The sequence below is a fragment of the Natator depressus genome, chromosome 11, assembly GCF_965152275.1.
Source record: "Natator depressus isolate rNatDep1 chromosome 11, rNatDep2.hap1, whole genome shotgun sequence".
NCBI lineage: Eukaryota > Metazoa > Chordata > Testudines > Cheloniidae > Natator > Natator depressus.
In genome coordinates this window covers 10,749,499-10,762,970 of record NC_134244.1, presented here as the reverse complement: position 1 = coordinate 10,762,970, position 13,472 = coordinate 10,749,499, and the positions used below count along the sequence as shown (strand labels likewise).

Sequence of the window (13,472 nt, the reverse complement as noted above, 5' to 3'; positions counted from 1 at the left end):
CAAGGAAACCAACTGGCTGATTAGGGCTATATTGGAGGCACTTGGAGATAAATCCCTGTGGTTCACACTCACCTCATTGTGATATTAAAACATTATCACCTAGCAAGGGCAATTAACATAAGTGGCCATACTGGGCCAGACTAATGGTCTATCTCGCCCAGCATCCTGTGTCTCTGACAGTAATCAGGGCCAGACACTTCAGAGGGAATGAACAGAACAGGGCAATTATCAAGTGATCCATCCCATGTCCAGTCCCAACTTCTGACAGTTGGAGGTTTAGAGACATCTGGAGCATGGGGTTGCGCCCTGGCAACACCACCATAACCACTTTCCCTTCCCCTCTATCTGCCAGTCTGCAAGCTCACTGGGGTAGAAATCCTACCTTCTTGTTGCTTTACAAAGCAGATAAATCCATGGTGCGGTGGGCGTTGCCAAAAAGCAAATAACCTCCTAATGCTTCACCAAGCTGCAGTGTGGGGGTTGCAATCCCTGCAAGGAAATATTTGTTTATTAAGCAATTTCAATGGGACGTTCTTGGGAGACATTTCTACTGGTCTTAGATTTTGTAGGAACTTTAAAAGGCTGATCTATGGCTCTAGAGCCCAAAATGTTGGACCAAAGCTGACTGACAGATTAGTCCCTTACTGCCCGGGTGGGGTGGGGTGTTTTCAGGGTTCCCTCCAAACTGAACTCGTTTGCTAGCTCCGGTCGTGGAAACGACACTCAGAAGAGAGAGGGAGTGAGTTGTCTGTGTGCATTTCCTTTGCTTCTTAAGGCGCTTTGCTCTGAAGATTTCCCAGGGCCGAAGTTTAAACTTCTCACTTTCGCTTGCTTCCAGAAAACCTCTGCAACCAAACAGCACCCCCCTGCGCCGCCACCCCCTTACCCAGGCAGCAAACGATGCTGCGCGCCTAAAGGGTTAAATGCAAACATTCCTAGCCGGGGGCTTGTATTATGCCCTCGGCTATTCACTCCTGCACCGCGCAGGCTTGCAAACTGCTTGCACGCGAAAATACCCAGCTATGCAGTTGGTAAGCCCGTGAGAAACAGCTCCTCAGCAAACGCACACAAGGCAGGCATTGTGCCTGCCAGACAAGGCGAGGACAAATATTGCAACGGCTTTATTAAAGAGGCGAGCGAGCCCCAGTGCAAACGGCTAACGTGGGTATCGCTTGCAAGCTTTTTTAAAATGCACGGGAGCCCGGGTTCCTGGAGGGTGGTTACGGAGGAAGGCGCTGGCTGCACGGCGAGCCGCTAACGAGAGGCGGGAGCGGATCCTCTGTGCGTGCTGGAAGGAAGAGAGGGAGCTGCGAGTAAATAAATGCCCTGTTGAACTTTGAATATATTAGTTGACATCAGTGTGAGTGGGGCTGCCAGCCCCTGGCTCCCCCCCCCTTCCTCCTCCCTGATGGGAAGAGTGGGAGCGCTCCTGATAGGAGCTGCCGGGCTGCTCCGGGGTGGAAGGCAGCGAGAGGAGGGACGGGGGCGACTTCACTCCCGAGAACCCGCTGCCGACCACCGGGATCTTGCTGGGAGCCTCTCGCCTGGGAGACCAGGGTGGCTCAGAAGCAGTGGACTTGCCTGAGCTGCCTCCCCCCCCGCACCCTGCAGATCCAGAGCAAGATGTGCAAGTGAGTGACTGCCCCCCCCCCATAGTCCGTACGAGCCATCCAATAGGGGTGTGTGTGTGGGATTATCCCCCTTTCTTTGCCCCGGCGCTGTCTGTTTTAGGTGAGAAAGGAGATGTGTGTGTGTGTGTGTGTGTGTGTGTGTGTGTGGAGGGGGCATAGTTGCAAACTTTAGCAACTTCAGTGCGTGCGGGGGTGGAGGTGGGGTGAATGGGAGAAGAGGGGGCTGTGCCTAAGAGAAAGGATGGCGAAGCCGGCGGAAACCCGGACTGGGCGGCGGGGGGGGTCTTCGGAGAACAGCTATTGTGCAGCTTCACCTCCTTCTGGCTCCGGCTGCCGCAGCAACGGGGATCGGTGCGAGGCGATTCGCGGCGCCCCGGGGAAGGGGAGGCGAGGTGATGGGGGGATGCATTGTACTGGGGGGGGTGTCTCGGGGCTCTGCGGTCCCTGTTCACTTCTCCTTCTCCGCCGGCGGCTGTAGGGCTGGCGGGGGGGGGGGTTGCAGTTGGGGATCCGGAGCGCTGGAGAGGAAATTAACTAGGAGAGGCGGCTGTGGAAGTGATTTCTTTTTTCTCCCCACTCTCCCCCTAAATCCGCTCACCAGGGCTGCAGAGAGCGGGAGGGGGTGTGTGTGTCGGGGGGAGGGAGGGGAGTGCGGTACCTTGGAGGAAAAGGGGATGAATGATTTCTCCCCCCCCCCAGATGGTAATTTGTCTTTGTGGTAGGGGTGGCCCATTAACGTTCAGCTCACGTCCTGATGAAGATCAAAAGCGGAGGGGGAGAGGGAACCGGAGAGCCTTGTACGGCTCCTTGGTTTCGTGTATTGTTGGAAATTTAGGTGGTGGGGGCAGAGGGGGGGAACCTAAAACAAATCTTTGCCGAGCCAACGCACACCCATCCACCCACCAAAAGTTGCTGATCTGTATTTTCCGGCATTTCCCACCTGCCACAGGGTGCTGACGGGGAGCATAAGCGCCCAGACAGTGTTAGTTTCCTTAAAGAAAACAAACAAAGGGGGGGGGGGAGTCTGAGGATATTTTAAAGGGGTTGTCAAGTCCACATTATTTTGTTATTAAACCTGTCCCTTTATTTATGGGCTTAGATCGCTGCTGGGAAGTAACTGGGGAGAAGTACACTTATATGGTTCCTTGTACACTGTTCGCTCTGTTTGGGGTTTTAAATTATTTCCTGCACTTAAAAAAAAAACCTGCAAGCATGTGAGATTCCCTTTAATTGTTTTATAGGGGTGGGGGGGCTTCTGGTGAAGTTTAAGCTTGTTCTAAAGCAAGAATGCTCACGCCCTTGTTTATCTTTGTTTGCCCAAACTCTTGTTTAGGCTGCAATAGGTTTGATCTCCGCGCCTTTGGGTGGGTTCAGATACAAGCTGATACCCTGGGCCGATTGCTCTGCAAACAGGAGAGAAACCAACTAAAGCAAAAAGTTATAACTGGGCTGTGATTCTTCCACCCACCCCCTTCTCAGGATTTGTTTACTGAACGGATGGCAAATGTTGTTATTGCTGTTTTCATTAGAAAAGATGGGCGAATAAAGGCAAGAAGGAGGGAGACCGCATAAATGGAACAAACTACTGTTCCTCCAGAGAAGCGCTAACTTGGCTATATGCCTGATTTATAAGGTACCCAAGGGAGAAAACTCTAGTCTAAAACTGCAGAGAGAAAGGCGGGTGGCAAGAAGGAAAATCCTGCTGATATTTAACCAGATTACTCAGGGTTTTAAAATAGCTGTTTTTTTTCTTAACAGCTGCTTGAATCATGCATGTTTTCCTTCTTCTAAACTCTCCGGCTAAAACTTGTCCTTCCAGAACTGGATTGAGTGATGAATAAAGCAGAATACAGTAGGGAACCTTTGCGGTGCGTGTTATGCCTTATGCTGTTTTAGAGGGGGGCGATTTCCCCCTTTTCTGTCCTTAAAGAGATTAAGTTTTTTGTCCTCAGCCTGTCAGGGACATGTTAATCCTGAAGTAGTCCAGGGGCTCCTGCCATACAGAATGTGGGTCTTGGCTTTGTTTGTTGTCCCACCCTCCTGTTGTTCGGTTAGGGCAATTGACAACGTTTGCCCTCGTATGACCCCCGGAAAGCGCTCGGGCGACCAGAGAGGAGAAACGGGGCAAGCTCGAGAGAGGTCAGATCGGAAGACAAAAGCTTGAAGCGGGGGGCCCTGGGCAAAGGGGAATGGGCAGGGGGAATGACTTGCAGCGAGGTGGCCCCACCAGTGTATATATACAGCCTCAAAAAGATAGCCCGGGGATGGCTGAATTGGAAGTGCCCACAGATTGATGGACACTGCGGGTGTCTTGGGACGTAGCTGCTTCGTAATAAAATAAAACCTGCTCTTAATTTCAAAAGGTCTGCTGGTCTTGCCTGACCTCCCTTTCGCTCCACGTGGTGAGCTGGGGCTCAGTTCCCGCAGTCTTTACTCAGGTATTACTCCCATTTAAGTCACTTTAAATTGAAGCAGGATGGGACCCCAGGCGCTTAGTCCAAGGGAGGAAATTTTCTTGAAGAATATCGCTGAAGGGTTTTCTATTTTAAAAGGATCTTGCCTGGCAGATTGCGGCCAGGTTTTAAATGAGGTTTGAACAGCAGTGCTATGTAGCCCGGATTAATAATCTCTCTTTAGAGCGCCGAGCTGCAGCAATGTCAGGGTTAAATGAGATCATTTGCATGATCATGTTTTACTGAAAACAATAGCATGTCATGCAAAGTTTTGTCTGGAGTCTAGGCTGTTGATTTGTTGTTGGGCAAAAGGGGGCAGTATCAAACAATACTACAAAGAAATCCACTCTTCGGAACTGTGCGTTTGAGTTTCTGCCTTGGGCATTAACTTTTGCCGTTCCTACCAGTACCTGGTAACGTAGGGTTTGATCCTGCAGCCCCTACTTAGGTGAGTAGTTCCACTGACGGTCATTAGGACTACTTACCTGAGTAAAAATTGTATGATCAAAGCCCTCACTGTTAGATGTCCTCAAAAGTATTTGAAGCATGAAGTAGCAAGCTTATGACTAGGTTGGTTTGTAACTTGCCTAAATTTCTCTAGTGAAATGTTTTGGCTTAAAAATAATATCATATGGTTGCAAAGCCACTTTTCTTCCTATTAAGAAGGCTGACAGTTATGAAAACACCAGCTACAGGGGCCCTATCCTGCTCCTATTGAAGTCCATGGCAAGGCAAAACTCCCATTGATCTCCATGAGCAGGATCAAGCCCTAGGTTTGGACTACAGTTAATTAAAATTACTTTGAGGGCATTTATATCACTGCTTTTCATACTAGAAAGAGAAATGGACATTTTGTTCTGTCCTTCGCTTCCTAGAAGAACTCATTTATTTTCAGCCTAGGGAAATATATTGATCAGGCATACAGAATGTTTTTTAAAAATGCATTAAATACTTTTTACCTTTTCTTTACTTACATAGTTGGAGTCTTTATATGATTTTACATACCTTTTTGCTCTAAAACGGAATGTGACATATTTCAGTGTTAAAGGAACACTACCAGTATAAAAGCATCAGTCGCCAAATACACGTTTATCTGTTACTAGGACTTTTAGATAATTAAAAGTGATAAACAAATCCAAATGTACGTCACTGTTTTTCTTTTTGTTTAATTTTTGCATTCTCCTGAATTTGGACAAAGAAAAAAATCAATCAAGCTAGTTTTTACATATGTTTTATAGCTGGTTCCAAGGTTCATAAGGCTGTACTGTTTGGGTTTCCAATAATGAAGAGGAATGTTTATTTATTAAAAAACATCTTAGAAATGATTCCATGATTTATATCAGTCCTTGGTTTGAGAAAGAGTTGTTTTTCCCCCCCAAAATTGGGCCAAGTTTAAGTCGACAATCTGCCTTTAATATTTCTCTTATGTTTCTTAAGACTTGCTTTACAAATGAAGCACAAAATGCAGCAATTTGATAACGTTATAATAAAAGGTGATGCTTGTTATTTAAAATCAAGCACAGATAAGGTTGGAGATAATTGGAAAGCTTCTCTCAAGGTAAAGTTTGCCCCTGTGCCCCATTCAGCACTTAAGTTCCAAGAAGATCTCAAAATATTGCTTAAGAGATACATAGACCTTTCGCTGACCCTCTGTGCAGTGGTGAATTTGCAGTTTTCCAACTCGCATTATTCTGATTTACTGCAAGAGACTATCTCAAAGTGTTACAGCACTGTTCAGCTGGCCCCACTGTAACATTTAACATAACTCTGAAGATTGCATTCTAGAATATCTAGCCAGAAGTGGGAACAAAATACCAGTTTTTTTTTTTTTTAATAATCTGTTTCCCTTCGAAGAAAAAACAAACACGCTTATACAGCAAGGTATGATAACATAATGGCATATGGATATATTGTAGTTCTGTGCTCCCCTCTCTTTCTTTCTTTCTGGGCAGCTACATGTTGCGTGTGATAGATGCATTCAATCTCTCTGTCTTTAGTCAAAATTCTCATTAGCCTTCATGGGAGTATTACCTGAGTAAGGAAAGATTTCTGCAGCTTTCTGGGGCTGGGACAATGTCTTCCTATTTCTGTGGACAGCGCCTTGCACATTATGGATACTGGTGGAAGAGTGGGGGGTTTACCTTGGTTATAATTTCACTGTCATGTAGAGTAGTCTATCCTTGTTGTTTCCCTCTATTCCAGGTTCAAGTCCTATAACCAAGTCCAGCAAAGTTCTTACGCACCCATGTAACTTTAAGCATGTAAGAAATCCCATTGACTTCAGTGGGATTGCCCACAGGCTCAGAGAGCTACCTATGTTCTTCAGTGCTTTGCTGGACTGGGTCTATGTCCGACACCGGGAGAAAGAAATTTGCAAATTTCAATGACCATATAAATTATTCTGTGCTTTTAACAAACGTCACCTGACCAGTGTATAAACACTGATGGGTTGGAGCTGTTACATTGTTCTGGAATGTGTGTCTATGATCTAAATTATTTTTTTAATAGTTGTATAAATCTGTTGGGTAAATATGCATGAAATATGTTACCAAGTTATAGAATCTGGACCCCATCCAGCAATGGGACTGCTCAATTGCTTAAAATTAAGCAGGTGCGTAAGTGTTTTGTTGGATAAGGGCCTATGTATTTTTCATTATTTATTTTAGCGAGCTTTAAATGAGATCTCGAAGAATCATGCCGATTGCTAAGTTTAATTCCCCAATTGACTGTGACCACACTGAGCATTTATAAGATGACTGTGTAATTCTGATTGGTTTTTCATTAAGTAGCGGTTTGCAGAATGAGCAAGGGTTCCCCCCCTCCCCTGTGTCATACAGCTGACTAAATGTCTATATACTTGCTAGTTTCAAAATATAATGTACTTTTGACTGTAAGGTTATTTGAAGGAGGCAGAAAAAATTGATTCCCAATGCAATGCGCCAGTTACAAAGGTTCAGGTTTATCCATTGTGCAGCAACATTCCAGTTCATGTGACTAGCTGGAATGCAACAGCTTACAATTCAGAATCGTTGTAATTAATGTATTTGGTCTCTGCCAGATATTTTGTTGAGTTTCAAGGGCTTGATCTTGCTTTTAGATCCCTGAGACAGTTTCCAAAATTTGGAATAGTGTGCTATGATTGGATCTTTCAAGGTGCTGATGGGCCCTCCTTTACTGGTGGTCTAGGTGTCTCTGCATTTTGTAGGAGGTGCTTAGCATCTAGTATGATCGGGCTCTTGGCATAGATGCTGCTTACGGGTCTTGCTCAGTGGAGCAGTTCCACTGAAGCTTATAGCTCATGTGAGTAAAGACTCCAGGACTGGGCCCTAAGTGGGTGATCCACAAGTAGTTTGCTATTCTCAAAAATTACAAACCTTTAAACTCTCATATCTTCCAGATTGCTGATGCCACAATTCTCAAAAAAACCTCAGTTAGAATAAAAGCGTACGGCTTTAGCAAAATGCATTTGCTACGTGCTGAAACAGGTGGATCCGAAATCAGTTTATTCAGCGTAATTTATTCCAGACCACTTTCTGTAATAATTTATGCTTCCTAAGATGTGTATTGGGTAGCCAAGAGGGAACTGTGTCTGGCTACATGAGATTTTACACATTTTATATCTAACACAGATTCAGATGCAAAATCCGGCTCTGTGACAGATCATGTGAATTTGTGAAACTCCCTGGAGGAGTTGTGGTGCATGTATCAATGAATGAATTACATCCATTCATAGACTTAAGGTTCTTTTTTTAGCTGTGATAGATGTAATATGTTCCATGTGCTTCATTTTAATAGTAATATTTTCATTTAATAATTAATCCAAAGATAATGCAAGGTACTAAAAAATTTAAAAATAGCTTTAATTTTACTTAACGTTTTCAAAACATAACAGAATGGAAGTTGCTTATATGGTACCAAAAGTGTTCTAACATATTGGTCAAATAGTGGATTCTATGAAATTACCATAATAGTTATTAATGGCACAGGGGTAGATACCTGTCTTAGAGAACCACTCGGAGGACAGAAAACAAACTGGTTGAATAACAGGTTTCCTAATAAAGGAGGATGAGAACTTTACAAAGTCCTCATTTCTACAGCTGGATTTGTACAATCACAGAATCATAGAATATCAGGGTTGGAAGGGACCTCAGGAGGTCATCTAGTCCAATCCCCTGCTCAAAGCAGGACCAATCCCCAGTTAAATCATCCCAGCCAGGGCTTTGTCAAGCCTGACCTTAAAAAGCTGTCCACCACCTCTCTAGGTAACCCATTTCAGTGCTTTACCGCCCTCCTAGTGGAAAAGTTTTTCCTAATATCCAACCTAAACCTCCCCCATTGCAACTTGAGACCATTACTCCCTGTTCTGTCATCTGCTACCACTGAGAACAGCCTAGATCCATCCTCTTTGGACCTCCCCCCTTTCAGGTAGTTGAAAATAGCTATAAAATCCCTCCTCATTCATCACTTCTGCAGACTAAATAATCCCAGTTCCCTCAGCCTCTCTTCATAAATCATGTGCTCCAGCACCCTAATCATTTTTGTTGCCCTTTGCTGGACTCTTTCCAATTTTTCCACATCCTTCTTGTAGTGTGGGGCCCAAAACTGGACACAGTAGTCCAGATGAGGCCTCACCAATGCCAAATCGAGGGGAATGATCACGTCCCTCGATCTGCTGGCAATGCTCCTGCTTATACAGCCCCAAATGCTTTTAGCCTTCTTGGCAACAAGAACACACTGTTGACTCATATCCAGCTTCTCGTCCACTGTAACCCCAGGTCCTTTTCTGCAGAACTGCTGCCTAGCCACTCTGTCCCTAGTCTGTAGCAGTGCATGGGATCCTTCCGTCCTAAGTGCAGGACTCTGCACTTGTCCTTGTTGAACCTCATCAGATTTCTTTTGGCCCAATCCTCTAATTTGTCTAGGTCCCTCTGTATCCTATCCCTACACTCCAGCGTATCTACCTCTTCTCCCAGTTTAGTGTCATCTGCAAACTTGCTGAGGGTGCAATCCACGCCACGATGGATCTCGGTGCTTGTGTAGAGTAACTTCAAGGGGTTCTGAGTGAGCACAGGGGGCTGCCCATACTGGGATCAGTGTACAGGATTGGGATTTAAGTCTGGGACTACTTTGGGATGCTTGAAGACCGAGAGAGGCAGAGACAATATGAACTTGAAACCAAGACCGTGTGCCAGAAGCGCCCTGATTTGGTAGGTGGGAATGGTCTCTCGGATACCATATATACTAAAGTGGACAGAGTGAATAACTTGATTCCTCAGTTTGGGGACTGACCCCCAAAATTTCCCCTCCACCCTCAAATTCTTTTCTGGTCAACCTGAAACTGGACTTTTTGTTTTGTTTTGTTTTTTTCTTGCCTATATGAAAGACAGGAGGTTGCTGAATAAGGATGGCCTCTTGTCCAGGTTTAATTGCTGTGCTATGTCCAGGTGAGGCATAAATTGTTTAGATTGCCTATTTGCCTCATAAAATGAAACGTTGGTCTACGATAGATCAGGACATGGCTAGAGGCTCGTTCTGGACTGATCAGCTAGAAGGAACGATGCAATAGACATAGACGCATGCAGAGACTCTAATTGATCCTGTATGTATGAGGGGAGAAGAGAATTGGCCAGGTCTCAAAAGTTTGTTAACGTGATCGCAGGTTCTCCCTCCTACCCCACCTCCCTTTCTACCGTTATTGTAAATGATAATGAGAGACAGTTTTTTAATCAGATGGATTATACTGGACAATCAATTAATGTCCTGTCAGTCCATATAACGTTCCACTATGTGACCTTTCCAGGGTTCGCTGTATATCTCAAGGGCATATGCTTTTTTTTTTTTTTTTTTTTTTAAGTACGAGACTTGGCATTTGTCTTGAGTCTGATATGCTTATCCGTAGTAAGACATCTCAACTATTATATAATTCCTTAGTAACTAAATATCTAAAATAAAAAATAATGAATTTAGTATTCTACATGTAGCCAGGAAATACCAGTGATGGTGAATGGGGAAGAAATACGTTGGTAGCATGAAGTGGTCAAGGGGTATATATGTGTACAGCACCTAGACAGTTGCGTCCTGACTCATGGCAGGGGCTCCTAGATGTTACCACAATACCAATAATTAATTATGATGTCTGACCTCCCACTGATGGTTCAAAAATATAAGTGGCTTGCCAAAGGACACAGTGAGTGACTGGCAGAGATGAGTTGAGACTCCAGAACGCATGATTCCTAGGCCCCAGTTCAAGAAAGTACTTAAATACATACATATGTAAGCATATACTTGAGTTCCATTGAGTCAGTGCTTCAGTTCAGTGCTTTCCTGGATCAGAACCCTAGTCCTGTGCCTTTAAACAATGAACATGATCCTGCAAATACTTACTCACCCACATAATTCAATTGAAATCAACAGGATTTCTACGAGAGAGAGAGAGAGAGAGAGAGAGAGAGCTGCTCACTTAGGTAAAGGTGTGCAGAATTGGGCCCAGTATTTTGAAGCGTATTCTTGATATATAAAGATTTAATTAAAATAAAACCAAGTAAATAACATCTTATTAAACTTAACATGTCCTCTCTTAACCATCAGAAACTGTTTCCAGGAGAGTAATTTACCAGCTATCTGCTGTATTTGTCTAGGACCGTACATCATGGTATTGCTAATGTGATCCCTCTAATGTGTCTTTGAAATATTAAAACAACTTAGATTTGGAATGAAGTCTGTACACTTACTTGTCTTTGGTTGCTTCATGCCGGGTTTCACTGTGTTGCCTTTGAGAATTATGAGTTCATTATACTCTTGCAATGTTAATGGCACTTTGTTTTCCCTAAATTTCTTCTTCATATTTATTTATTGATTCTTCATTTGAACACAGTTTCACAGATGATGATGGTGCTTCAGAGAATAGCTGGCGTGAGTTAATTTTAAGAAGGCCAAAGCTACAATGCCTTCCTTCCCCGCCAAGTATCACTGTGTAAAGTACAAAAAAAAGAAAAGGAGTACTTGTGGCACCTTAGACTAACAAATTTATTTGAGCATAAGCTTTTGTGAGCTACAGCTCACTTCATCGGAGGCTGCTACTCTGAAACCTGTTTAAAGTTGAAATGCTAAGGCATCCAAAATGCTAAATCACTTAAAAAGACAACTGGACAAAGTGATTGTTCTATTCTAGTTCCGTGACTACAGTGTGCATAGGGGTGACAAATCTAAAATTGTTCATTGCAAACCCAGTGCCTGAACCTGTGAATGGCACACATAACTAATACCCGTGAGCAATCGTGTTGACTTTATTGGGGCTACTTCTGTGAGTAAGGAATCCACATGTGAATTGGGATTTGCAAGATTTTACCATTAATAATAAACCTAGATAGCTGTTTTCATCAGTAGATCTTGCTGGGCACAGCTACACTGCAAATATACCCCCCGTGGCAGCGATTCTCAGCACCCCAAGGCCACTGACTTGTGCTTGTGCTATGAGCTAATAATAGTGTAGACATTCCCACTTGGGCTCTGAAACCCAGAAAGGGGGGTGGGTCTCTGAGACCGAGCTCCAGCCCAAGTGGGAACGTCTGCACTGCTATTTTTAGCTCTGTAGTGCGAACCTGAGTCAGTTGACCTGGGCTCTGAGAGTTGCTGCTGTGTCTTTTTGTTGTTGCAGTGGAGACGGACCCACTGTTACACCACACGTCTGATTCCTGAAATAACGTGCTTTTTCTCCCCACTCTGATAAATAACCTACAGCAGTGGTTCTCAAACTGTGGGTTGGGACCCAAAAGTGGCTCATGAACCCATTTTAATGGGGTCACCGGGGCTGGTGTTAGATTTGCTCTGAGCCAGGGCTGAAGCAGATGCCTGAGCCCCACTGCCCCAGGGCTTGGGCTCATTCAGGCTTCGGTCCCCCCTCCTGGGGACGTGTAGTAACTTTTTTGTCAGCAGGGGGTCACAGTGCAATGAAGTTTGAAAACTGCTGGCCTACAGTAAATCGCAGTGAGGCTGCTGGAAAGTCAGGACTGAGGTGTAGTGGCAGATCTATAGGAGGTGGGGAGGACTGGAATACCAAAGAGCTGCAGGTCAAGACTGAGGTGCTTTAGCAGAGCTGGGGGGCAAGGTAAGGACTAGTACAACGATGAAGTTGTAAGTCAAGATTGGGGCTTATTGGCATTGGAGGTCTAAGAATGGAACAGCAGGTCTGGACTAAGATGCAGAGGTATTTGCCTGGGGAAGAGCTGGAGTATCTCTGGGAACCCACCTTCTATTGTTATAGGAGGGGATGGACTGGGCTAGTGGCAAGTGTTTGTAAATCAGGACTGGGTTGTATCAGCAGAGCTTGACATGGGGAAGTTTGAGAGCATCTGTTCCCAGCCGTGGAAACACACCGTCTTACTGAAGAGTACTCAAATGCACACTCAGGAGAAGACATTTTAAACAAAAGTGTAAAATGAGGATTGAGTCTCAATGTCTAGCCAGCATGAGTCATGCTGCCATTGGAAACAAGGCATGTTTGTGCAAAAACTGACTCCTGTGAGTGGTCTGTCCTTATGCATGAAGTCTTATTCATTTCAATGAGACTACCAGTGAAGGAGATTTTACAGGATCAAGCAAAGTTATGAATCTAATACCAGGTTAGGTTGGTTGGGTTGGCATAAACTGTGATAACTCTATGCCTAAGGACTACGACCTTCCTTTAAGTAACATAGTCTCAGTGTTAAGTTCAGGAAGATGCTATCACTTAATGAAAACTTCTTGTTTTCTGGCAGCATGGTACTCTGACCTTTTACAGAGCTCTCAAAGGACTTGGAAATCCATGAACGCTTTAGAGACCAAATTCTTTTCTCATTTACTCTGGCATGACCCCTTGGTGTCTTGAGGTTGGACCAGAGTAACAGAGAACAGTTTGGCCTATAGTGTCACACAAATATGTCCTTAAAAAGTATTTGGCTTATCTGTTACAGGGTTATATAGGGATGTTGTCAGGTCAAATTTGCCCTCCAAAATTAGGTTGTGTAAGAACAAGCCAATGGAAACAGGCTTTTTAAAAAGAGAGGTACAAGCACCACAAACATTTAAGCTTGAGACCCAGTTATGAAATGGACTAGAAGCAGAAGTGAAATGGATGAGTCTTGTTTGTTTCGCTGGCCAGACTGATGGAACTGAAAGGGGGGTTGGGGGGGGATCAAGATCCACATTCTGCCTTTCTTCTTTGCGTTGAGTTGTACTTTCATACACAAAGTAGACCAAATTAACTATTAAGTGACCTTAATGGAGCTACCCCAACTTATATCCTCTGAGGATCTGGCCCATTGATTCCAATGGGACTACTAGAGTAGTAAAGCTCTTTTCAGCCTGAGTTAGGATAGCAGAAACCAAACCTATATGAGCAGTGCAAAGA

At 44.4% G+C, this 13,472-nt stretch overlaps 1 protein-coding gene across 4 annotated transcripts in view; it reads left to right on the top strand.

The window, feature by feature from the left end:
- The first annotated feature begins 1,012 nt into the window (after positions 1-1,012).
- SEMA5B (semaphorin 5B) overlaps positions 1,013-13,472 on the top strand; it is a 352,197-nt gene continuing 339,737 nt past the window's right edge. For 3 of the 4 annotated variants that reach the window (XM_074967136.1, XM_074967132.1, XM_074967137.1), the window contains exon 1: positions 1,013-1,631. The gene's annotated coding sequence lies outside the window, so the exon portion shown is untranslated. Of the gene's footprint in view, positions 1,632-1,918; positions 2,024-13,472 lie in introns of those variants that run through there. The other variant, XM_074967133.1, reaches the window with a different exon arrangement.